Consider the following 18,426-nt stretch of genomic DNA (forward strand, 5'->3'; position numbering starts at 1 on the left):
AAAAAATGCTATTAACAATGAAGGTAAAATATTAATACTGAGAGAGTCAAAGGTAGAAAAAATATATGAAAGCGGTGTGAGAGATTATCAATATTACCTGACTTTTATCAGGAAAACCGAACACTCTAAGATCCTAGTGGTGATCCGTGACCATTTTTTTAAATATCTCATTCTTCAATTTATTGTCATAAACAAAACATGCGATCATAGAATCGCCAAAATAAGTAGATAGAGAGATAAGGGAATACTCTTTAATCAATACCTAAAAATTAACGTCAGAAAATGACATTACTCATGAGGATGACCTAATATTTGTTCTCCTCAAAAAAAATAACAGCCTTCCAAAACTAATTGACTTATCTGCATATGCTTTAGCGAAGTCGAGGTGTTTTCCTCTATTTCTATTGTTTACAAACGATTTCTTTCTTGCTGTTTTACCATAAATATTAGCAGAATGAGTAATATTTCGTACAGTTTGCAAAGATGTTGCGATATTGGCGAACTTTAACCACTCACAAACGAATTTTGTATTGTTTCTTATCGTTAATGCCTTTCATCGCTCTGATCGCAATTTATTTTCTGTAGTCCCAGTTCTTCATCCTTTATTACGATTCTTCTCACCGTCGAGGGACTTAAATGTAACGTTTTATCGATTTTTTGAAAATTCTCACTACTCTTACGCAGGATTATATTTCATGCGATTGCGAACAATTCACTTTTCTTAGCAGCCATACTTTCTCTATTGAGTGCAAATGCAGTCTAACTGTGGAAATCGGGAGAACTGAATCATAGAAAAACTCTGTTTACACCCATCTCCTCTTTTTTCTCTAAATAATCAAATTACAATCTAATCTTCGTGTGTGATTAATCATCAGTTATTCTGATGTTTGGTTATTCTTTGTTTTGATTATTCTGGTTATTCCGTGTTTGGTTGGCGTGAATGAGGGTGCCTTTCTGCGAAAGTTCCTCATTGGACTACGAGATCTTGTGGTTTTCTTCTTTTCAATCTTCCGCGTTGATCCATGTTTTGTGAAAATTGAGATGTGTTTATGTTGTTTCAATCAGCTGTTGTGGTTTTTGGCGAACTCGAGTATTTCATCTTTGACTTCTTTCATTTTTCGATTCTTATGAATGTACTCGTTCTTTTATCTCTCTATTTTGGAATCTTTGCAGTATTTTTATATTTCATTTCCTCTATATTGATTTTATGACCATTTTATATAATAGGAACTTTTTGTTAAGTGACAAATGCGGTTTGCTATTTAGGAGCCAATATATACGTCTTTTTAAAAATAACCAATTCTCGTCTCTTTTTCTTTACGTGTATTACTCCATTTGTGTTTGGAGTCCAGATTTATGTTTAAATATTTTGTGGTCGCTGTGCGGGATTATTTCTCGATTTTGTGTGATGGGAATAAAATATTCTTCTTTTCATAGTATAAAGATTACATGTATCGATTTCGATTCATTTAATTGCATTCTTCATTTCTTTGTCTAGTTGCTTGTTTTAGTATTTTGGAGTTCGTTATTGGCATCCTGAAAGTTGTCGCTGATAGCTATATACAGGGTGTTCGGCCACCTCTGGAAAAAATTTTAATGAGAGATTCTAGAAGCTAAAATAAGACGAAAATCAAGGATACAAATTTGTTGATTGAGGCTTCGTTAAAAAGTTATAGAAACATTTCCGGCCATACAGTATATTTTCGGTAAATAATTTTTTTCTCGAAAGTACGTAGGATTTCGGGGGTATGCGTATTAACTAAAAATGATTGTAATTGACTCCCATAACCAAAAATAATTTTCCAGAACGATTTGAAATTTTTTAATTTCGTCGAAAAATTTGTCCACCTTCCGGAATTTTTTTCTTGAAAGTAAGAAGGATTTCGGAAGTATGTGTATTTACCAAAAATGTTTGTAATTGATCCTTCTAATCAAAAATGATTTTTTCAGAACGATTTGAAATTTTTTTCTTCGCCAAAAAAAGGCACCCACCCAATGTCGATTTTTCTTAAAAATTCGTTTTTCATTTTTAATAAATTCCTTTGACGTCATATGGAAATGTTATTTAGTACTTTTTTGTAGATACCTACGAGCACTACTTCAGAAAAAAATTTCATTGAAATATATTCACTATTGTAGGAGTTATGGCTGTTTGAAAATTGGACCATTTTTATGTGGCTTTTCTCTTTTTACAGGGTCAAGGAACAACTTTTTAAATATTGTTTGAATTTCTACATATTCTTCACTAAAATACGCGTTGTTTGCCTTTTAAAATATTAAAATCCTCCAATCCGTTCAGAAGTTATGATATTTTAAACATTTGCATGAAATTTCAGGGCAACATTTCTGGCCAGGAATTACATCTTCGGTAAGGAATTTTTTTTCTCGAAAGTGCATAGGATTTCGAGAGTATGTGTATTGACCAAAAATGATTGTAATTGACCCCTGCAGCAAAAAATAATTTTTTTAGAACGATTTAAAATTTTTTAATTTTGCCAAAAAATTTCAGCACCTACTCGAATTTTTTTCTCTAAAATGCGTAGGATTTTGGTAGCATGTTTATTCACAAAAAATCATTGTAATTGACCCCCTCAACCGAAAATAATTTTCCACTATAATTCGAAATTTTTAAATTTAATTTTTGATAACTTTGTAACGGAACCACAATCAAGAAATTTACAGTCTTGATTTTCGTCTTATTTTGGTTTTTAAAATTTTTCCCAGGGGTAGCCGAATACCCTGTATTTATTAAAACGTGTAACTATGAACTCTACATATATTAGAATCATAAATGGGCTAATACCTTTGAATAATGTGCCAATACGTTTTTCAGTAAGAAGTTTCCGTTTTTTTTTATGCTTCTTTCGCCGACATGATTTCGAGTTCGACAATAATACATTACGTCTGTATGTCACAGAATATCAGAAGATATATTACTCCAATACATAAAGATATAAAAAAAATGAGCGTACCAATACATTTTTTTACCCATTCATAATAAAAGGGACTTTTTGCACCTTCGTCAGGAACTGCCTTGGTTAAACGAATCCTTTTGGTGCGAAGATTCGCTGTTCTGGTTTTCCTAACGCTTTGTCCAACCGCGCGAAAGGACCTAACGGTTACTTTTTTTGACGAAAATCTGCAGGTCGCCAAATGTTTATGTCTGAATTCGTTCCTCCACTAATCACACTACGCAATAATAAATATACAAAAACATTTCATAATCGGTTTCTTTCTTTGCGAAAGGGTTATATCAATTCCATACAAAGCACTATTAATAAAATGCGTTCGTCGTTATTACGATTTATTAACCGACATATATATTCAACATAAGTGAAGTGCATTAAAAGATAACTGTGTTTTTAAATAAAAGCTGCTATTCTCTTTAGATCATCTCGAATTTATTTTACGATTCAGTCAACTAATGATTTCGCGATAATCTCAATTATAATTATAATAATTAAACTTTATATAATATTTCACAAAGCAAAAGACACGAATTAGAACTGTTCACTTTATGTAGAATTCACGTGCTACCAGTTTTACTTTAAAGCATATCAACTCGCATCAGAAGATACTGGAACTTTCTAGCGCGTCATAGTAATGGGATGTTGCATGCAATTCAGTTCGTGAATTTATTCATTTTTTTTTTGTCGTATGCATTTTAATGAAACTTTGTAATTATAGTACCGTTATATATAATAATAATTAGAGGAACGTTGGTTAAAATAATCACTGATAGTTACGAATAAATCAAGCTCTACTAATATTTTTACTTTTACGATACTAATTAAAGAGATGTCTGTAACACTACCTTCAAGAAAAGTAGGTTATAGTATCGAGCGAATTTCTCAAAATGAAAGAATCTAACTCATCGTATATTACTTTGTAAATATCAAATTTATTACAGTGTTTCTTAGATGTAACAATATCAGTTAAAATGACGTGGTTCGAGTAGACGAAACACTTTCTCGCAAACAATTAAATTTTACGGTTACATTAATCAACATGTTCGAGGTGAAGGTACGAACGCATTTCATTGTCGGTGCAAAGCAAAAGCAACAATTACTCGAAGAAGGAAGCATGCCCATCGAGGGTTAGACGATCCGGTTTAGGATGTTGCGGTTCGCTGGTCAACGTACTAGTTCTTCCTGTTTGGTTTAAAATATTTTTAATAAGCGATGGTAGGATTTATTATGTACGATAATATAATACGATGACGCGAGGTTCTTTTAATTTTTACTCAAAATCGTAACATTAACTTAAATGATCACGCTCAAATAATGTATTTTTATTCAAGGACGAACATTAAATTCAATATATTATAATAAATATTATTTGAACAAGCATAATTAATTTAATATTAATTAACCACTTTTAGTAGATTAATAATTAGAAATACATAAATATATAAGGTGTCACTTGGCTCATCTATACTTCCGTGTTGTCCCAACAATCCCATATAAAACCAAAAAACAATTCTTCTGAAAATTAAAAATTAAAAGCAACATTTTTTTGTTGCAGTAGTTACACAGCGTTTTCCGCATGTTGCTATAAACACTTCAGGAGTGTGTTCTACAAGTAAAAATAGGACTAAAATGTTATACAGGGTGTTCGGCCAGCCCTGGAAAAAATTTTAATGGGGGATTCTAGAGGACAAAATAAGACGAAAATCAAAAATACCAATTTGTTAATGAAAGCTTTGTAAACAGTTATTAACGTTTAAAGTTTCGACCGTACCGAATTTTTTTCTCGAAAATGCGCAAGATTTCAGGGGTATGTCTATTCACCAAAAATGATTGTAATTGACCCCCACAACCGAAAATAATTTTTCCAAAACGATTTGAAATTTTTTTTTTCGTCGAAAAATTTAGGCACCTAGCCCCTGTGGATTTTTCTTAAAAATTCCTTCTCCATTTTTAGCAATTTTGTTTGACACCCTACAGAAAAGTTGTCTAATACTTTTTTGTAGGTACCTACGCGCTCTACTTTAGAAAAAAGTTTCATTGAAATATATTCACAATTGTAGGAGTTAGGGTTGTTTGAATATTGGACCATTTTTATGGGGTTTTTCTCATTTTGCGGGGTTAAGGACCAACTTTTACAATATTTTTGCTATTTGTACATATTCTCCACCAAAATACGCGTAGTTTGCTTTTTTAAACATTAAAATCGCCCAATCCGTTCAGAAGTTATGACGTCTTAAAGATTCGCATGAAAATTCGGGCAGACATTTCTGGCCAGAAATTATATTTTCGGTAAGGAATTTTTTTCTCGAAACTGAGTAGGATTTCGGGGTTATGTCTATTGAACAAAAATGCTTGCAATTGACCTCTGGAACTAAAAATAATTTTTCCAAGACGATTCGAAAGTCTTTTTTTTCACCCAAAACTTTCAGCACATATTCGAATTTTTGTCTCGAAAGTGGGTAGGATTTCGGAAGTATGTGTATTCACCAAAAATGATTGTAATTGACCCCCGCAACCGAAAATAATTTTTCCAGAACGATTTGAAATTTTTGAATTTAATTGTTTATAACTTTTTAACGAAGCCTCCATCAACAAATTGGTATTCTTAATTTTCGTCTTATTTTGGCCTCTAGAATCTTCTATTAAAATTTTTCCCAGGGGTGGCCGAACACCCTGTATAACAAAAAATCCATAAATGCTTTGTTAAGAAGTTATAACAAAAATATGAAATGTGAAACTTGGTTGAGATTCAGGTCATTAAAATAAGAAAAGAAATTTATAATAAAATAAAATCAATCTTTTGTAAGCATTCGATATCGTAAGTTTCTTTGCAATTTACTGAACATAAACTTGAACAATAGTTCGAAATTTTATTACAACATAAAGTTGTAATAAAAACCTCTGATAAAGAAATGTGCAAGTTATTCACATAATTCTACGTTAAAAATATTTTTTCGTGTTTCAACTAGCAGTAAATTTGTTTTTTTAAAAAATAAAAAACATCATGTTTCATATTTTTGTCACAACTTCTCAACAAAGGACTTATGAATTTTTTGTTATATAACACTTTAGTCTTATTTTTAGTATAATCTGTATAAAATATAGTGAGTATACTGTTAGGGAATAAAGACAAACTGTGACAAGGCCAAACATGTTCAGAAGAATTGCTAAATATATGCCTGAAAGATTATTAACAGCGTTGTAAAATATAAAGTTATACAAAAGCAAACTATGACCTATTTCATATAGGTATGTATAGTCAAAAAAGCAGCGCCTAACCGTGTTCTTCGTCACATCGACGTCTCGTTTTCCTAGTGCATTCCGTGTCGGTCATTCGAGAAGAGGTCACGATTGGATATTCAATTAGAAACGTAATGCACAAGTATGCGAGTTGCATCTTCTATGCGAGATCGTCGCGTGCGATTGCAATTTGATGCTCGTATCATTCCAAATTCAGACAAAACCGATAGAATTTAAATAACTATTTTATGCAACGGGCAATTTAAGTAGTTACGCGATGCGCTAGCGTCCTACCAAGGTAAAATTAGTGTTATAAAAGTATAATTCCGACCAGACGTCGGTAAACATATATCAATACTTGCATATACTCTTTATAAACAATTTCGAGAGATACAATTATTTGTTGTAGGATAAAAAGTTAACGTTTAACTCCATATTTAAAAATGATGAAAAATACCATATTCATTCTCTTTAGTAAAAATTACACGATAATATCGTTTCGAAGCTCGAAATTATTGACTTAAGATTTATTGAAACTTTTTTATCTTATAATGTAAAAAAGAATTCAGTAGAATCGAATATTACACTTTGATCGTTAGGATAATTAGCTGTTCAACGAAATTTCTTTTCAAAGAGTCTTTGATTGTTCCTGAATCTCGATAAAATATTTTCGTCTTATTTTTGTATTAGAACTTATAAAAATTACGACAATTTCGAGAGATGCAATTATTCATCGTCATATCAAAAAGTTAACGCTTAACTCGACATTTAAAAACGATAAAAAATACCGTATTCATTGTTTTTAGTAAAAATGGCATGCTAATATAATTTCGAAGCTCGAAATTATTACCTTAAGATTTATTGAAACTTTTTTATCTTATAACGTAAACAAAAAATTTCAGTAGAATCGAATATTACACATAATTAACTGTTCAATGCAATTTCTTTTCAAAGAGTTCTTGATTGTTTTTGAATCTCGATAAAATATTTTCGCCTTGTTTTTGCGTTAGAACGATGACACACTTAAGTTTGCGATATAATTTTTATTTCGAGCACGTGACTGGAATTCCAATCGCGGAACTAGGTGACTAACTGTTAGCCAACGCTTTTTTAGGGCACTTTCAGCATCACGGTAACCGACGAATTGCGTAGGGCCAGATTTGGTAGAGGCGGAAATTTGGTGCGACGAAAGCTAGCGGTGTCGAGTCACTTGTTTGTAACATCGGCTTCCTGACCCACATACCACGACCGCTATACAAATGCAACGTTCCTTACGTAGGTGTGAATTCACGAGGGAACACAAGTGCATCTGCAAGTCGACGTATGAGGAACGCATCATCATCGTTGAGGATGAGGCCTCCGTTCGCGTACCTGATTATTCTGACATGGAAGACACGGCTATTGACGTCCTACCTACCACTGACACTATTTTGCAATTAAATGGACAATATTTTACGAGCCTTCAAGACGCATGGAGATCATTCGCTCGTCCATTGCGAATCTCAGTATCGGCATCTTCCATCACGTACAGAACGATGTAACCACAAGTTATTCTTACCTTTGGAATCTTGGTGCTAAAGATTTCAGTTTGTTTAGATTAGTGATTTTTAGGCACACCGACGCGTTGTCAAGCCTTCATCATCCAAATGATCTGTCCAATTTTTATTTCTGATACTTTTTTACATTTTTACAATGAATATTTATAATTCTGAATTACGACAGACTTTTTTTCTACACTGAGGAAATGTTCGCTTGGATAAAGCAACGATAAACTTGTTCTCGGAAGGATTGAATAATAAATACCTATTTGTCGGTACTTTTATAATCTCGATATATCTTCTGAGTTGTGTAATAAGTCTGCTTTTTTATAAACTTTTACTGCATAACCAGACGATTAATAGCGAAAGATACGGCTTACGACTGGATAAATTAAAAGTAACCATATAAAAGAAACGACCTACGCTCATATTTAAAAAACGAGTACCACAATAGAGTCCTACTACAATACTGTACGACCCTATATATGTTTAATAACAGGGCAACAATTACTGCAACTTGCTTCATCTGATTTTTATTTATTTTGTTCATTGAAAAATTCTCTCGATGCAAAATCATTATATTGGTTACTCTAATCTGAGATCTGTCAATATCGTCTACTGATATCATGGAGTATTTGGACACCCCCAGCGACAACATTTGCTTTTTATTTATAATTAACATTATTCTCTTTTGTGTAACTGATTGTATAAAATAAAGACGATCATACGAGGAAGGCACTGCGTCCATTTTTCAATAGTATCTATATGTTTTAGGAAGTCGAAATGCCTCACAATACTAGTTACATCTTGCGAATACACGATACCAATTAAGAGTAAAAAGCTCAAGTTCTTTATGATAGAAAAATATTTCGTGTGTAAATCTTACCTACTCTGAGGATATACAAATTACTTTGGGATTAGCACCGGACACTTTGTGGACGTTTCGCTAGTTAGTGCGTCATCATTCATGTCTTGCAAAGATCAATGAATAATCAGGAAGACGTTCCTCGTCCATGCAAATGTAGGGTCACCGACCGAATAGGTGTCTAATCTGACCGAATCAAGTTTCTCCGTTAGTCGTCGTCTTCGGCCATGACTATGTTATTAATGACATTGGTTTTTTCTTTCGTGCATATGAATCAATGGATGATCGACCACGTCCTCGAATTTTTGAGTGGTTGGACGTTTGTCCATTCTGTTATCGCTCCACTGCTTAATCCTCGCTGTTTGCAATAAAAGAAAATACTTAAGAAAGAAGAAAAATGCATACATATACACATACGATAAATTGTATTTTCATAATATATAATCCAACCTGTAAGAATTAAGCACAAGTGGAAAAAATTAGAAAGCTTCCTTTACAAATTTTAATGTACTAAATCTATACAAGTAGATGATTATTTTCAAGAAATTGTGGGATCAATGCCAAAGTGACTTTCTGAAGTGATAAATCAAGAAGGATATCCTACAAAATACTAACATTGTTAAAATTATTCATTTTTGTAACGTGTGCCAATAATTTCGTGATGTCAATTGATGCACGGAATCGTTTCGTCTCATTCTTTTATAACTACAAGTAATGATATTATTGTTTTTCTCATACTATTGTGAGTTTCTGGTCTGAACATTATATTCTTCAAACAGAAAACATAAATAAATTTTTTATTACTTCTTTTATCCTTCGTATTCCTGTCACTTTATTTGCGGTGAATGGCGTAATATAGAAAATTATTTTTTAAAAATTGTAAAATTAATGCCAAAGCGACTTTCCGAAGCGATAAAGTAAAAAGAACATCTTACAATATATTAACATTGCTAAAATTATTAATTTTTGTAACATGTGCCAATAATTTTGTGACTCACTATATCTACAATGACTACGGTAACATAATATATCAAAAACAGTATTAAAATCTATTAGCAAACTTAGAAAGTATCTTACACTACACAAATTTATCATAATATAACATGATATAATAAAAAAACATGTTTTCGAAATACTAGTACACAATTATAAACATTATAATTCGTTCAAAAAATATATGCGTTTAAAGTTTCAAATTAATATCGATTAGTTCAAACAGAGTAACGATAGATCGTATACTTGCATTTGAGAGATATAAAATATATTTAACGTCCAATATTTTCCTATTTTCTTCTTTACAGTGTACAGTGAAATATGTACATATTGTTCGCGTATGTGCAACGCATTCCCATAGAATAGTTGCACAGTTGTGTTACTTGCAGCACTGTCATGACCCCGATTTAAACACCTGCGGAGATTCCTCACGGCATTCGATGTTCATGGAAAGTCAAAACAGTAAGAAGATCGTAGATACGGGTATAGTTATACATATTGTTTCCCGTTCACATGCGCAACGTGTGTAAGTATTATCTTCTCACAATTTCTAAGTTCTCCTACCCTATTATCTGTCTTTCTTGTGTAATTCTAATTAATTACTAATCTAATTAATTAGCATTCAATTATTTCAACCGACCAAATTTCGCAAGTAGCCACGCTTACGAAACACGAAACTTACTGCACTCGTGGCGCACACGTGCCGCATAAGTAAACTATCAATCTCTTACAACAGATATTTTCTGTTATTGATACGTCCTATTTTCAATGGTCTTTTAATTTCTAACAGTATTTACATTCCTTTTTTTAGGTAAGACATTATCATTAAATCCTAAAGTAATCGAGAATCAGTTGTTAAAACATGATTTAATAAATCTCAAGGTAATAATTTCGAGCTTTTATAACGATATTACGCATTTTACGCGATTTTCTCACGTTTTGGCAAGCAGTTTCTGTGTTAACAACACATCACTTACTTTCTCGAATTTCTAACTAATTTGTCAATGTGACGGATGTGTACAGTGTTGGATTAAATTCAACTATTTTGAAAGTAGCATTGCAATTAACGTCTTAACGTACATTGTCGTTAATAATTTCTTAGCAACGTCCACATTCTCGCTTTCGACTTGTCACGGGAGAACAAGTTGTCCCCTTTATGTCCAGTAGAGATACCATTATTTCCGCCTTCGTTCATTTCCACAACTTTAACGATCGTCCTTCTCCTGCGTAATATCACGACAAATTCATTTCTGTAATCGTGAGCCTTTCGAAATATTTTTCTCCTTGTAGTCTCTTAATCGTCATGGAAATGCACACGAACGAACGGACTATTGCAGATGTCCGTATTGCTTTAACCTTTTCTTTTTCATCTAATTAAAATTTTTATTTCGCTTTCGCCACGCGTGAAAGGACAAAAAGCCTCGTTTTTCTAGTACTCGGGGCTTATCATAATACGTGATCGTAATTACACTATTCGAAATAATTAGTGAATCGAGTTTCCAAGTGTAAAATTTTCATACGATGTATTTAATGTAATTAATATTAGTCGCAATAACGAATTAATAGTATGGATAATAGTTGAAAGTATGAATTTCATATCAAACTGGTTTAATTGTACAGTATCGAACAGAATTGAGAACCATTTGATATTTATACAGGGTGTCTCAGCACCGGTGGTACAACCGGAGAAGAGGTGATTCTACATGAAAAAACAAATTGAAAGTAAAGAATAAAATTATTTCATTCGAGGTTCCGTTGTCCAGAAAATCAACTGTGAATATTCATCGAGCATTTTACTATGGCTTAGATAAATAGACTTCGATACAGGCTTTTATTATGTTTTTTGTATTTCTGTACCCTCATGTTGACATGATTTCCTGAGCACGTATCATAATTTTATTTGTTGCCTTGGTATGTTATTATCTTCGATTTTGATTAACCATGGTCCTCATATTTAACACTCCTTGATCTGTATCTATGGGGTCATCTTAAAACAAACGAGTATAAAAAGAATAAAAGCGAGAATCATTTGGCATTTGAAGAATTAAAGATACAGAATACATTAGAATCCATTAATTCCTACAAATTTAATTTTGAGAGTCGTATATGTAGCACGATGGACAGTTTTTAACAATTTTTGTATGAAGTAAGTTAGTTTAATAAATAAATTACATGCCTCATTTTCATTTAAATCTACTTTAAATTTATAAACAGCGGTAACACAGTACATCATGTCGATACAAATGATATTGGTGCTATTTGTATCGAGATTACTTTACAATTGATTTTCGCGATAACGGAACCTTAAATGAAAAAATTGTATTCTTTACTTTCGACTTGTTTTTTCGTCTAGATCACGCTTTTTCTAAAAAATGGTTAGGATTTCGAGGGTATGTGTATTCACCAAAAATGATTGTATTTGACCCCAGAAACTAGATATAATTTTTTTCGAACAATTCAACATTTTTTTTCTTCGCCGAAAAATTTAGGCACCCTACCCCCTGGTCGATTTTTCTTAAAAATTCGTTTTTTATTTTTAATAAATTTGTTTGACGCCCTGCAGAAAAGTTGCCTAATACTTTTTTGTAGGTATCCATGAGCACTACTTCAGAAAAAAATTCCATTGAAATATATTCATTATTGTAGAAGTTATGGTCGTTTGAAAATTGGACCATTTTTATGGGGTTTTTCTCATTTTGCGGGGTCAAGGATCAACTTTTCGAATATTTTTGCAATTTCTACATATTCTACACTACAATACGCGTCGTTTGCTTTTTTAAACATTAAAATCGTCCAATCCGTTCCGGAGTTATGACATTTTAAAGATTCGCATGAAATTTCTGGGAAGCATTTCTGGGCCCCACATCAGATTTTCGGTAAGGAATTTTTTTCTCGAAAATGCATAAGATTTCGGGGTTATGTGTAATGACCAAAAATGATTGTAATCGACCCTTGCAACCAAACAAAATTTTTTCAGAATTATTTGAAATTTTGTAATTTAATTTTTTTAATAACTTTTTAACGAAGCCTCAGTCAAGAAATTGATATTCTTGATTTTTGTCTTATTTTGCCCTCTAGAATCTCCCATTCAAATTTTTCCGAGGGGTGACCGAACACCCTGTATATATTAGTATTCGATTAAGGTCTATTACTATAGACCGAGACTTAACTTATAAATACGGTTTATAACTTACAAACACATGCTCGTAACGTAACTTTAATACGTTCTTAGATTAATTATATAATTTTCATACGCCAACGTTTAAATTTCTTTCTACGATGAATCGTTCTGTCTTTCTATCATTTTCTATACTTTTTACTAGAAGCAGTATCTTAAAATTCCGATCAATACATTTTACGATGCTACAACATACTAACAATGTAATACTCTTTTCGTTATAATTTCATGTGTTTATCATTTCTTCGAATTACTTCTCATGTTCTCCGTTATACCTTATAATAATTCTTATTATAAGAATTTCCCTGACATTAGGCTTGCTTTTTCCTACATGCTCCTTATAATTTTAATATGCAACGTGACTTTTCTTTTTTAATTATGTAATGCAAGTTCCACGTACAAGTGCAAGTACTGCTATATAGTTTCAGTTGTTCTGTAACTTTCCTCGTATTCCTCAGTGAATAGCAGTGACTTTAAAGTACCGTTCATGCCCGTCTACTCTTACCTATTATTACCTTCAATTTTCCTTATTGATATCCCGTTTTTTCTGTCTATTAGTTTTCTCAATACTCCGTTCACGTGACATTCAACTCGCTTCCTTTTCCTGCTCGTTTACAGTAACGTACGAACTTATCAACGGAATACGTATTCGCAAAATGAACAAATCTATTTTTCTATGCGGTATCAGACAAGAAAGAATTTTGAGCTGCCAATTTTCTCATGCATAGTTTTCGCTCTCATTAAGTGATATAAATCGGACACACGGTATTTCTATCGGAGCGTGAAAATTGTATCTTGTCTATAGGCGTGATAAATTTGAGAAAATGAGGTCGAACTAGATCAACGACGAAGGTCTCGCTACTACTTATCTCGCTTGTTTGCAAGAGAAAGCTACGCAAATTTACTCAGCGTGTGACTCACGTGAAATCGTTCATGCAAAATACTTAATACTATGTCACCGCTACATCCGGCGCGGAACAATCAAAAAAATTGTTTTGTCACCTTCCTCGGTGTTTCACTTTTTAAATACAAATACAGCTTCGTTAACTACAAAAAGGTCACAGCATTGGTTGCAAATAATTTCACGAGTCTACATTTTTGTTCGAACAAGTTTTCTTCGAGAAAAACACGTATGCATTGACGAAAAGCATTCGATTATTGAGTCACGTGCATAGAGACCATCCTCTTGTATGATTTCTTCCTACCTTTATATTAATTAAACGATTCCTCATTCGTAGAAAAGCATGTATGATATAATTTGTTGGAAACTAAATTTAAAAACATTTTTGTTGCATATAAATTTTTTATAAAGAGACAACTAAAAAAAATAAAACTAAAACAAAAATCGTTTGACAGCAAAAGCATGTATGGTATAATTTGTTGAAAAACTAAATTTAAAAACATTTTTGTTGCTGTAATACAGAGACAACTAAAAAAGAATAAAAGTAAAACAAAAATCGTTGGTACGAACGACGTCAAAGCACTATATTGTATTGTATTGGACACAATGACGTTGGACGTAGTCGCAATTAATTATTTATTATTCGTGTTCAACGTTTTGACCAACCATATTTTATCATCTTCAAAACTAGTAATATAGATTAATTTGTATAACAATACATTTTTCAATACACTTTCACAACTTTCATAGACCCATATTCTACATTTTATGCATTGCACTATGTTTTCTATTTTTACTTAATAGCAGAGCAAGCAAAACTAGTCTTCTTCATAAATGCAAATACATAGCAAGATTTTCTTCAGTTGACGTTGGTCGTGCATTGAGATAAACTTTATTGGAATTAATATATGTTTAATTCTTGTTCAGTTGATCTATTTTCTTAATTTTAACAGTTTTTTTATTCGTCTAGGTTAAACATTTTCATTGCAACCCCTTGGAGTATAAGTCCCCCTGCTCTATCCTTGGAGGTCGCATCCCCTACTTTAGAAAATACTAATTTACAATGGATAAGCGCCCGAATGAATAACTATCAAAAATGGTGGACATAATTGCTAACGACGTTCGTGCCACGTTATTAGGCTGTCCATGATCATGGAGCTACAAACGTTAATCCAGTGACTGCGATATCGCCGATAGACCGAGTAGTTTCACCGTATTAAATTAACCAATTGCTGGTTAAATTGATCGAAACAGGATAATGTTCCGAGGAATGTAGCGCGACGTGAAAGTTCCATCGACAGTTCGAGAAGGAAAAATACTTCGTCTCCGATATTATAACTTGCAAACGTCTAGCTCTCTTACTTTTTGTTGTGACTATTTTACAGTGACTGCTCGCGAGAACGATATCGATGACATTTCTCTGACGAACTGAATGAAACACGTCTTCTAAATTCTATTTCTCTCGAAGAGGAAATCCAACGAACAGGAAACCAATCGCGTCACTAGTCATTTTTAATACAGTAACATATTCTTTACATATAATATTAAAGTCATATCAAAATAATGAAACATTTTGAAATATATAATACTATTTTGTTTATATAAATATTATCATCAATTTAAATAGTATTACAGTGATTTGTTGGAAAGTATTGTAATGTATTCGTTTCTGTTAATTTCAATATCCAACGTGTAATATTCTATACGTACACCGTTCTGTTTTTTGGAGATTAGATTTCGATATATCATACGATTCATAAGTTATTTAAGTAATTTGAGTAACTTTATTTTAGAACCATACGATAGTATAGTGTGTAACTAACTCTTAATCTAAAATTTAAAGTTTCGTTAATTCAAATTTCTAAAATTTGGTGGTTGAGTCACAAATCAGGTATACGAGTAGACCTTACATCCAATTTATTCTTGTGGCTCATCTTTCTCGGTCTCTAGAGCCCCATTACCATTTTTGTGTAACTCGCTACGTTACCATCAGGTTCTGTTGGGTTAAGGTAATGAAACTGAATGATTTAAACACACAAACTAAATTTATTTATTATACTTGAAAAAAGGCATAACGAAACATGTGATTGTACAATAAACGATACGTACTACATAGCATAAAAAAACTCTATTCTTCTTGGGGCATGCTCAGCGCCATCTCCTGAGTATGCAGTGGATAACGCGTGCCCGATCCAACAGCTGGAAATCGCGATTGAAATTCTAACAGGTACACACTGAAATACGAATTTAGCATTCTTTGGAATTATGACTATAATTAAGACATAGTTTATCCTATATCTGGTTTGTAACAATACTCTATACTCGGGCCAACGAGACGAGTTAACAAATAAAAACAAACATCCCTGAATGTGATTCGTAAGTATGTCTTTGGTAGCCAATGACTGCAGCCGCAGCATCGACCACATCGAGTACTTTGTCTTTCTTCACTGACTCGTCTAGTTGACCAGAGCACCGACGAGGTATACGAGTAGACCTATCACCTAATGTATTTTTTCGGCCCGATTCTCTGGGGCTCTAGAGCCCCATTACCATTTCCGTGTCACTCGCAACGTTACCAACAGATTTCGAAATGAACAAAAGAGGAAGTGAGACAGAAAATGAAATTTCAGAAATTGTATTATTTTTTAACGAAATGAAAGCTGTACGGTCCATAATTGGACATTAATTGATTAATTTCATTGGAATAATCAATCGATTAAGGATATTTAAAAATTTCAAGATTATTAAAATACCTAAGAATTTATCTCATTGATACGTACACCGCAAATCCTCTATTTTTTATTTTAAATTGTAATACATCATTTATTTAAAAAATAACTCGGCAAAAACGTATTTGCGACTCGAAATCAGTATTATCAAACCGCGTATCGGGGGCCCCAGAAACTCCTCATTCCACTTTCGCACACTATGCCCAATTGCGTATACGTGAGCTCGTAAAGTTTCGGAAGAGGTGAGAAGAACAGGCTGATACTCGCTTTCCTTCTCGCTCTTGCATCGTTGACGTCGCTTACATTTCTCGAAAGCAGGCCTAGCATCGCCAATCGCCACACGTTCGAATCGTCAGTAAACGGCAAAAGCCATCGTGACTGACAGACCTTACATTTCTCGAAATCGGACCTGGACGCTTTTTGAACATTTATTGACTTTTCATGCGAAGCGATCATGCACTATACACAGGGTGTTTGGCCACTCCTGGGAAAAATTTTAATAGAGGATTCTAGAGGCCAAAATAAGACGAAAATCAAGAATACCAATTTGTTAATGGAGGCTTCGTTAAAAAGTTATTAACAATTAAATTCAAAAATTTCAAATCGTTCTGGAAAAATTATTTTCGGCTGCGGGGGTCAATTACAATCATTTTTGGTGAATACACATGTCTTCGATATCCTATCCACTTTCGAGAAAAAAAATCGGATAGGTGCTGAAATTTTTCGGCGAAAGAAAGACTTTTGAATCGTCTTGGAAAAATTATTTTTAATTGCAGGGGTCAATTGCAAGCATTTTTGGTCAACAGACATACCCCCGAAATCCTACTCAGTTTCGAGAAAAAAATTCCTTAACGAAAATCTAATTTCTGGCCAGAAATGTCTGCCCGAATTTTTATGCGAATCTTTAAAACGTCATAACTCCTCAACGAATTGGACGATTTTAATGTTTAAAAAAGCAAACTACGCGTATTTTGGTGGAGACAAATGTACAAATCGCAAAAATATTCGAAAGGTTGGTCCTTGACCCCGCAAAATGAGAAAAACCCCATAAAAATGGTCCAATTTTCAAACAGCCATAACTCCTACAATTGTGAATATATTTCAATGAAACTTTTTTCTGAAGTAGAGCTCATGGGTACCTACAAGAAAGTATTAGACAACTTTTCTGTAGAACATCAAACAAAATTACTAAAAATGAAAAAGGAATTTTTAACAAAAATCGACAGGGGGTAGGTGCCTAAATTTTTCGACGAAAAAAAAAAATTTCAAATCGTTCTGAAAAAATTATTGTCGGTTCCGGGGGTCAATTGCAATCATTTTTGGTGAATACACATACCCCCGAAATCTTGCGCATTTTTGAGAAAAAAATTCAGTACTGTCGGAACTTTAAACGTTAATAACCGTTTAACGAAGCCTTCACCAATAAATTGATATTCTTGATTTTCGTCTTATTTTGGCCTCTAGAATCCACCATTAAAATTTTTTGCAGGGGTGGCCGAACACCCTGTATACATATAAAGTTGTATAGCTTTCGCCGTATACCTACTTTCTAATCATATGGGAAAATTTTAAAATATAAAAAAATGTAAGAATACTGTAGAATTTTTGCAATGGAGAATTATTGAAGGAAAATGAATTGATTATATCCATATGTATATATCGGACACATCCCTTGCAAACACGCCGCAAACAATGAGAAGAAAAATGCCAATCTGACTTTTTTAAAAACCCTGCAACTGATTTTTGGCTTGCAACTCGTCCTCCTTATTTAGCAATTATTATAAACGTAGACTCATTAAAATTCGTAGAAGTAACAAAATTATAGTCATTTAAAGGGAAGAGTACCCAGCGGTTAATAATTATATCAGAAATTTTAAATGCGTTTTTCTTGAAACCATTTTTTCGAAACTGGCTGACATAATATCACAAATTCAAATTGATTAATGGATTTGAAATTTATAGAAACATGCCTGCAAATATAAATTAATTGGAAATAAAACAAGTTAATCTACA

This window comes from Colletes latitarsis, chromosome 1 (genome assembly GCF_051014445.1).
Source record: "Colletes latitarsis isolate SP2378_abdomen chromosome 1, iyColLati1, whole genome shotgun sequence".
NCBI classification, from domain to species: Eukaryota; Metazoa; Arthropoda; class Insecta; order Hymenoptera; family Colletidae; genus Colletes; species Colletes latitarsis.